General features: G+C 45.0%; 1 long non-coding RNA gene across 1 annotated transcript; it reads right to left on the bottom strand.

Moving 5' to 3' along the window:
- Window positions 1-6,840: 6,840 nt before the first annotated feature.
- On the bottom strand, window positions 6,841-8,880 carry LOC128348800 (uncharacterized). Its single transcript, XR_008318357.1, has 2 exons — window positions 8,787-8,880; window positions 6,841-7,172 (listed from the first exon to the last, which is right to left on the bottom strand). It is a non-coding gene; the product is annotated as an uncharacterized LOC128348800 (long non-coding RNA).
- Between the last annotated feature and the right edge of the window lie 389 nt (window positions 8,881-9,269).

The raw sequence follows: 9,269 nt of genomic DNA, 5'->3' as shown, positions 1-9,269 counted from the left end.
ACAATCCTATTGGTTGTACTGATGCATCCAGGGGTGTCGCTATAATTGAACAAGGTATTTGGGAACCTGAGGGAGGAGGGTCCACTGACAGGATGACAACTCACTCTTCACTCTTGATGTTGTATGACTATATAGCAGGCCTGCTCAACTTCGGCCCTCCTGCAGATGTTGGCCTACAACTCTCATAACCCTGGCTATTGGCTACAGTGGCTGGGGATTATGGGAGTTGTAGTCCAAAAACAGCTGGGGGGCCTAAGTTGAGCAGGCCTGCTATATAGGGAGATTATAGGAGGGATATATGTTAAAAATACTTCTGAACCAGGGGAATGTGTGTGTGTGTGTGTGTGTGTGTGTGTGTGTGTGTGTAAGTATCTGTGTGCATGGGGTGTATGTGACATTATTTGTATAGGAACTAGAGAAAGGATATGCTGAGAATGTTTTGTTTTTCACCATGTCCTTACTGTTCTTCTGCAGCAAAAACATGGAGGTGGGGAGGAAAAGAGGCAGGGGGGCCAGGGAGCATCTCAACGTCTTGTTCCAAGGCCCACTCTAACCTTTCTGCACCACTGACTCATCTAACACCAGCTTAGGGGATTGGATTCAACCATCCCACAAGTTAATAGTATACTGGTCATACAAACCAGTGAGTCAGATATGCCTAAAACCCATCACAGTCATTAGAATCTAGCTCCCAGCTAAGGATACTTAGACACTGTAGTCCCTTTGGAAGGATTAGCAAAGAGAGATCTCTAACAAAGCTATAATTCTAAAGTTATTTGGTGGACTAGGTAAATGTAAAGTGTATCGTCAGGTCGGTGTTGATTGACTCCTGGCGACCACAGAGCCCTGTGGTTTTCTTTGGTAGAATACAGGAGGGGTTTACCATTGCCATCTCCTGCGCAGTATGAGATTATGCCTTTCAGCATCTTCCTTTATCGCTGCTTCCCGATACAGGTATTTCCCATAGTCTGGGAAACATACCAGCTGGGATTCAAACCAGACTAGAGCTGAACCAAAATCCCCCCACATGTTTGCCACCCCATTTGCAGGTGGGGGACATTTCACTGATTTTCAGGGAAATGCAAAAAAGAAGCAACATTTTTGCCCCATTTATGGGCATCAGTGTTCACTGTTCCTGCTGTTGCTGTTTGTTATTTTTTCCCAATGTTTCTTCCTCAGAAAGGAAACATTGCTTCATTCTTCTGTCCTCACTTGGAAGATACCATCCTGAAGCCAAATCAGAGTGAGGGCAAGGCAATAAGCAGTAGGATTGCTTTCCAGAATCCTTCTGAGTAGAATTGTTTCCTGCCTTCATTCTATTGACTTCTGGGTAGAAAGGAACATTCCTGTTCAGATGACCTCAGAGTGAGGGCAGGAAGTTTTATTTCCTGTGCCAGACCTCTTTCATTTGGCTTCAGAATGATGTCATCAGTGAGATAATTTAATGGTAGCCATGCTGGGAAAGAAGGACTCAAAGGAAATTTGGGGGAAGGGGTGGTACCTAGCAGCAGAAAGATGAATTAGGAGAGTACAGTTTTAGGAAACTTTGCCTCCCCCCCCCCCGCCACACTTGAGATGAAAACTAAAAAGAACCTTTAGTTCAGCAATAATCTGTGGCTATTGTAAAACTGATATATATTCAGCTGTACAAACACCCCAAGTGCCTGTAGCTGCTGGTCCCTCTATAATGCAGTGTAAGGACGTGCACAAAACCACTTTGCCCGGCTTGGTTCAAATCTGAACTGGATTTGAACTGGACCAGGCTAGTTTGGTTTTGGCACTCCTTGAGCTGGGCCCCAGTTTGGTTCAAATTTGAGCTGATTTGGGCCTGGTTCGAGGGTGGTGGGGGTGGTAAAATTGATTAGAAAAAGTAATGACTTACCACTGCCAGGGGTGTGTGTGCTGCAGCAACAGCCTCAGGGGGTGCTGCAGTGGCCATCGGGGGGGTCTCCCTCCCTCTGAGTCTCCCTGGGCTAGTTGAGCCCATTTAGGGGCCATTTCAGTCCTCTGAGTGCACACGGTGACATGGGGGGGGCAAGCCTTCGAGCCGAGCCTTCGAGCCAAGTTGGCTCGCACACCCCTAATACATCGTACACTTTCCAGAAAGAAAATCCAGAAGTGGGGGACTAAAGACGAACAAAGGTGACAAGCCACAGGTTGGAGTTGCAGCAATCAATCGCAAATTGAGCGTACAAAAAGAAAACACTGGCTGACATGCTTTGCAGTGGAATACCAGCATTAGGGATCCTCTGAGGCTGCTGTGCAACATGACAGGCAGTCCCAGTAGTGTTGGGGTGGCAGGAAACCATGGAGCTAGCACAACGCAAGTCCCCCCCCCCACTATTTTTGGTCATTGTGCAGCACAACTGGGGCTGCTTTTCACGTTGCACAGCAGCCTTGTCGGGCCCCTAGTGCCAACCTTCCACTGCATGGCATATCAGCCACTGTCGGCCTTGATGCAACCATCTTTATATCTTGTGGTCCCCATCTGGATAGAATTGTATACTACTTACACAGCTCAAGGCAGTGGTAGGTGCACTCTCATCTAGTTGGCAATGCAAAGGGAATTGAATGCCCACACCCACTCTAGACTAGTTCACACAACCTTAAACAGGGACGGTGGAGCACCCAGCCAGGGTAGCAAAGCTGTGCAGGCTCCCAATCTGCAGTCAAAAAGCACGGTAGGAAGAGGAGAGAGAGATCATGTGGAAGGCAGGAGCTGGGGAGGATGGGTGTGCCCAACCCAGATGATGTCCCCAGCATTTTGCTGAGGATGGATGAAAGGCCATCCTACTTGGCTCCCACACAACCACTCTCCCCTCCTCCTCCCTTGATATTTCCAAACACACAACCACTGATCCGGAGTGTTCATGGCTCTTCTACCTTGGCTGGGCACTCCTCTCTCTGACCCTATTCAGGGTTGTGTGAACTAATAGGGTCCCCTGCCAACTGAGCAAAGAGGCACCTCTTTAAAGTGGTGACTCTCTTTACTGAGCAAGGAGAGAGCAACTGGCCCTATCCACCCCCAGCACAGCATCCCTCCAGTGGTGGCAGCTGCTGGTGTCTATCCTACGTTTCTTTTTTAGACTGTGAGCCTTTTGGGGACAGGGGGCCACTTTATTTATTTATTTATATCTATGTGAACCGCTTTGGGAACTTTTGTTGAAAAAAGATAAATTTGTGCCGTTGAGTCGGTGTCGACTTGGCGACCACAGAGCCCTGTGGTTGTCTTTGGTAGAATACTGGAGGAGTTTACCATTGCCTCCTCCCATGCAGTATGAGATGAAGCCTTCCAGCATCTTCCTATATCGCTGCTGCCTGATATAGGTGTTTCCCATAATCTGGGAAACATACCAGCGGGGATTTGAACCGGCAACCTCTGGCTTGATAATCAAGTCATTTCCCCGCTGCACCATTAGGTGGCTTAGTTTGTTGAAAAGCAGTATATAAATATTCATCGTATTCGTTGTATTATTAACCTACAGTGTTAGGTTAATCTATCTTTCTATTTATTTGAAATATTTATACCCTGCCCCTCCCGTACACTACTACTCAGGGCAGTTCACAGTACACTACTGCTCGGGGTGGCTCACAACTCCTTGTGTAGGAGACACACCTACTTGTACATCCACATCCAATTGGAGGGCGCCATCCCCAAGCAAACAAGGGAATTCCCACACTGAAGATGCCTATGCATGCATGTTATCTTTGCTGGATTGGGTGATTATCTATAATTTGGGTGAGAAATCTCACATTTCTTAGAGCAGAGGAAACAGTGCTCTGGGAGCATGATGCTTTCTAACACAGCTGTTGTTTGAAGCTGTTTGAGATAATAGAAACAGTCCTACGGGACCAGGATCACTGCTGAGAGGACAAAGATGCATGGACAATTCCATTTATCCTACGACTCTGCAATGGATTGATATCACAGTCACATTGGTTTCATGTCACATATGCTTTATTTCATGGTGATTTGACAATAACAACATATTTATGGTGAATCCCAATGTAGAGCATTTGCTACAGAATGAGTGAAGATGGCATTCTGTCCCCAAAACAAGTAGCAACAAAACACTGAAGGGGGGGGGACCCTTCACTATTCATCTTAGAGTCCAGTTAAGCACATTAAATGGGAATATCCCACTACCTGTCATATACTGAAAGGTGAGCATTGAGTTTTCAGCATACATGAGGTCATTCTCATGACCGAAATGAGGAGGGTTGGCGGGGAGGCAGGCTCCTACCTGCCTCCTTGCACACAATCAACCCTCCCCATTTGGTTTTGCCGCTCGCTGCAGCACACAATTGGAGCCACAGTGAGCAGCAGAGCCGGGGGCTGGAGGAGGAAGTCCTCCGGCATCCCACAATGCACCACACCAGGACTGTGATGCATTGGGTGATTGCCCCACTGCTGGGCACTCTTGCTACCCAGCTTTGTGCACATTTGGACTGCAAGCAGCCTGAGTGTACACACAACCAGGGACTGGGATAGAAGGGCACACTTGTGCCCTTCTGCCTCAGTAGTAGCCCGGGTATAATACTCAGGTTACCTGGCAGGACAGCACTGGGACAGGGCCCAATCCAGACACTCCACACAAGCAATAACAACATTTATATACCACTTTTCAACAAAAGTTCCCAAAGACAGAAATAATAAATATTTCTAATAAATATTTAACAGTATTGTAGTGGTAGAATACTGTAATAAATAAGCATTATATTATTATTATTATTATTATTATTATTATTATTATTATTATTATTTATTTTATTTTACATTTATATCCCGCTCTTCCTCCAAGTTGCCCAGAGCAGTGTACTACATACTCAAGTTCCTCCTCACAACAACCCTGTGAAGTAGGTTAGGCTGAGAGAGAAGTGACTGGCCCAGAGTCACCCAGCAAGTCTCATGGCTGAATGGGGATTTGAACTTGGGTCTTCCCGGTCCTAGTCCAGCTACACTCTAACCACTAATAAATGGTAATAAATAATAAATATTTCTAAATATTACACAGAGAAATAATAAATAAATAAGATGGATCCCTGTCCCCAAAGGCCTCACAATCTAAAAAGAAACATAGGACACACACCAGCAACAGTCACTGGAGGTACTGTGCTGGGGTGAAAAGGCCAGTTACTTTCCCCCTGCTAAATAAAGAGAATCACCACATTTTAAAGGTGCCTTTTGCAGAGGTTATAAAGGTGCCAGTTAGCAGGGATAAGGAGGCTGTGCAATCCCAGTTAGGGGGGGGCTGCTTGTGTGAACAGCCCCATGGTTTTTCATGCAACAAATTGCAATCAGAATCAAATCTTTGTTACAGTCATTGACCAGTATACAACAAATTGCGAAAGAAAGAAAGAAAGAAAGAAAGGAAGGAAGGAAGGAAGGAAGGAAGGAAGGAAGGAAGAAAGATGGGGTGGGGTTTTACTGGCTCACATCCTAACAAAGTGCATGTGTATAGAGGGTCTGCAGAGATGCAAGTGGAACCCAATTGTGACACCTCCAGCCCCTCAGCATGCACACTGTTGCACAAGCCAGTGAAATGTCCTTACTTTGCCTGTGCTCCAAAAGTGTTCTGGAAGAGAGGAAGCATGTCGAACACAAACAGAATAGGAACATCTCACTCCCTTGTGCAACAGTGCACACATAGGGAGACTGGAGGAGTTGTGTGGGGGCCCCATTCATGTCCCCACGGTGCCTCTTTACTCATGTGCTTCATGAGTCAAGATGTAAGCCACTGTGAGCTGACTGCAAATCATATTTTATTGAGCAGGGGGAAGTAACTGGCCCTATCCACCCCCAGCACAGTACCTCCAGTGACAGTTGCTGGTCTCTCTCTTATGTTTCTTTTTAGATTGTGAGCCCTTTGGGGACAGGGATCCATCTTATTTATTTATTATTTCTTTGTGTAAGCCGCCCTGAGCCATTTTTGGAAGGGCGGTATAGAAATCAAATCAAATCAATAGTAGAATAGTTCCACTAACTGTCATATATTCAGCATCATCAGCATATATGGCTTTGAACGGCATGTGGGCTAGTTATTATGATCTGGGTGCACTGCAAATAATATGCCAGCTGCATCATAGAGCCTGAGACTGAATAACCAGAACTTTGTGTGTCTAACTATATATCACTCTGTAGATATAGCTATAGATATACTGAAATATCCACCATATTGTGGGAATGCATTTAGAGTAGCTTTGCTGGTTGTGTCTCACATCTATACTGTACATGCATTCATTTTAGACCCTTGATTCCAGGCATGTTAAGCATGCCAGTCTCCCTCTTTTCCTTAGGGTGCAGTGTGGGTTTCTAGGCATGCAAATAGGTCTGAGATGAAGATAGCCATTGGTGTAATAGCTATTGATGCCACAAATGCCCTGATGCCTCCCCAAAGTAGGCAAAAGCATGAATACTCCCCAGTGTTGTTCCTAATGGGAAACCTGGGGGACCAACTAGAGGCTCTCTCCCATTTGAAAGGTTGCCAGTTGCCCAAATACATTTTATTACTATCTATTCTTCCTCAGCTCTGCAGCTAATTCTCCCCTATCACTTAGGCAGTGGTTTGGGGAAGAAGGTAGACAGATACACAGAGGCATGGGGGCATTGTTATGCAAGATTATATTAGTTATAATCCTTTAGGTCTCTGTGTGCATTCTGAGGCAAATCTGTCCATTTAGGCCAAGTTAAAAAAAGGATCTAGGTGCCTTAATGAGGTAAATTATCTTTCAGAAGTGTAATTAGCGGGGTGGGGGGGGCTTATGGTTAGTTTATTTCATTCCATAGCCTAACATACAAAATATGTTGAAACCTAAAAAGGAAACTGAGAACCCGAAAAAGGAGATCTGAAAGGCACCTTTATGAAAAACAATTGATTTGCTTCATTTCATTGAAATGGCTGGTGCTTTGATGGTTCATATTTACAATAGCTTGTCCTGTTCTTCAGTGGAGTTGATATGTTGAAGTCTTTAGAACCATAAACTTGATCAGAACTTCCTGGGTAATAAACAGCGGATTTAAGATGTTGGCCCCCTCCTCACGATGCTACTGCAAGCCCAGCTGAGTGCCAATTTGTAGCTAAAGACATCAAGAAATGTGTTCTTCATGCTCAAATGCCCTTGGAAGTTGAAAATAGTTCCTGGAAGCTCAATATGCAAACTGGATTCAGAGCCTGAAAGAAATGAGAGAGTAAAAAAAAAGAAAGAAAGAAAGAAAACACCCTGACCTTCCCTAACAAAGGGCAAAGCTTGGATAAATCCATTACCATTACTGACAATAGAGCTTCTCGGAGCTCAGAGTGCAGTGCTTATTCTGTCTCCTTCACTGCTTCTCCCCAAAGTTCAGAATGTAGAATTGGGGGACCCTAGTTGCATGTACAATTCTTTTCTTAGATGACACACGCACACACACAAAACAGTTTAACAAACCAAGACGGAAAACTTTCAGAACTCAACACCTTTTAAAACAAAACAAAACAGCAGCAATAGCATGAAGGACAAGAAGAATAAGGCTGCAAAGGTTTTTTTCCAGCTTACCACTTGCTCTCAACTATATTTTTATTTTATTTTGTTTTATTTAACATACTTTTATACCGCCCAAAACTTATGTCTCTGGGTGGTTTACAACAAAATAAACACAGAAAGTAAAACATTAGTTAAAACAAAAATAAAAAGTTTAAAACATTAAAACAATTTAAAAATTTTAAAACAATATTTTAGAACAGCATTAAAACCATTAAAACAATATTAGTTAAAAGCTTGGGTGAAGAGATGCATCTTTAAAGACTTTTTAAAAGCTGTCAGAGATGGGGAGGCTCTTATTTCACTAGGGAGCACATTCCAAAGCCTCAGGGCAGTCGCAGAGAAGGCCCGTCCCTGAGTGGCCACCAGACGAGCCAGTGGCAAATGCAATCAGACCTCTCCAGATGAACTCAGTGGGCAGTGAGCAGGGGCGTAGCAAGGTTGGAGTGGGCCCAGAGACAAGATTTTAAAATGGCCCCCCCTCCCAAGTCCAGGGCCTCCGCACACCCCAGGTCCCCAAGGATTTAAGTCTGATATTCCAAAATAAGTATGCTGCCTGCAAATACATTTCACTGAATACACACACACACACATCACAATATATAGTGATATACATTGAGTACTATACATTTGTATTACTTTTAATGCCTAGAACACACTAGAAAGATGAATGATTAAAATGGGCCCCTCGCTGCAGATTAGCAAAGGAGACTTTCAACCATGCAGGGTGAACCTATGTTTGTTTTCCCAGAATTCTGAACAAATTCAGTCAAGTTTGATTGCAGGAGGTTTTTCACAGGAGGCTTTTAAAGCCCTTTAAGACACATCTCCTCTGGAATGGAGGTGCTGCATTCACATGTTGTCCAGATTTACCCTGAAGTCCCTGCAAGTTATTGGGGAGCAGTTCACACACAAGAAAAATAAAATAAAAGCACCACACATGCTTCACAGTTCTCACTCAGACCTTCTGGGTTGCAAAACAACTTGAACATAAGTGCATTTATAAATGAATGAATGAATGAATAAAATTAATAAAATACTGTTCCAGAAGTTTTTGCAATTTTCTGCCATGAAACAAGCTACTTATAGGACTTTTTAGATAGTTTTTTTTAAGTCAGCAAATTTTACAAGCTGTTTCAAAATAAATATTCAGAGACTTCTCGGTCCCTCCCCCCCCCATATCCAAGCCCTATGGCAAGCAGATCCCTATATATGGGGGGGGGGGGGGCGGGAAAGGTAACCACAAAAAGGAGTTCACACTCTACCTGGCAAATGCTGGTCTGGGTTAAGCAGGGCAGCAAGGGGTCTTCTGCTGCAGAGAACACTCTGGCTGCCTCCTCCTTCCTGGCTGGCTTGGGCCCTACTCGAGTTCAGGCTTCACTGCGGCCTACACGGAGGCCTCGGGGAAGCCCCGCCCACCCGCCGATCAGCTGAGAGGCGGGAGAAAAGGAGCTCTTTGCAGCTTGCCTGCTGCTTCGATTGCGGCCAGCAGAACAAGCAGGAGAGACGGCGAAGAGGGCAAGTGGCTGAGAGGCTATGGGGCTGGGCAGGGGGCAATGGGGAGTCACATGAGGTGCCTCTGGGGTGCCCCTCCAGGCAGTGGGGCCCCCAGACAACTGTCTCCCCTTGCCCTATCATTGTTACGCGCCTGGCAGTGAGGTTCATGATGAAGATGACGTTCTCTTAAATACCCTTGTCCCAAGCTGTTTAGGGCTTTATATGTTCTAACCAACACCTTGTATTTTGCC

Source organism: Hemicordylus capensis, chromosome 1 (genome assembly GCF_027244095.1).
Source record: "Hemicordylus capensis ecotype Gifberg chromosome 1, rHemCap1.1.pri, whole genome shotgun sequence".
In the NCBI taxonomy this organism is placed as follows: domain Eukaryota; kingdom Metazoa; phylum Chordata; class Lepidosauria; order Squamata; family Cordylidae; genus Hemicordylus; species Hemicordylus capensis.
The sequence above is the reverse complement of the archived record's forward strand: the minus strand, read 5'-3'. Positions and strand labels throughout refer to the sequence as shown.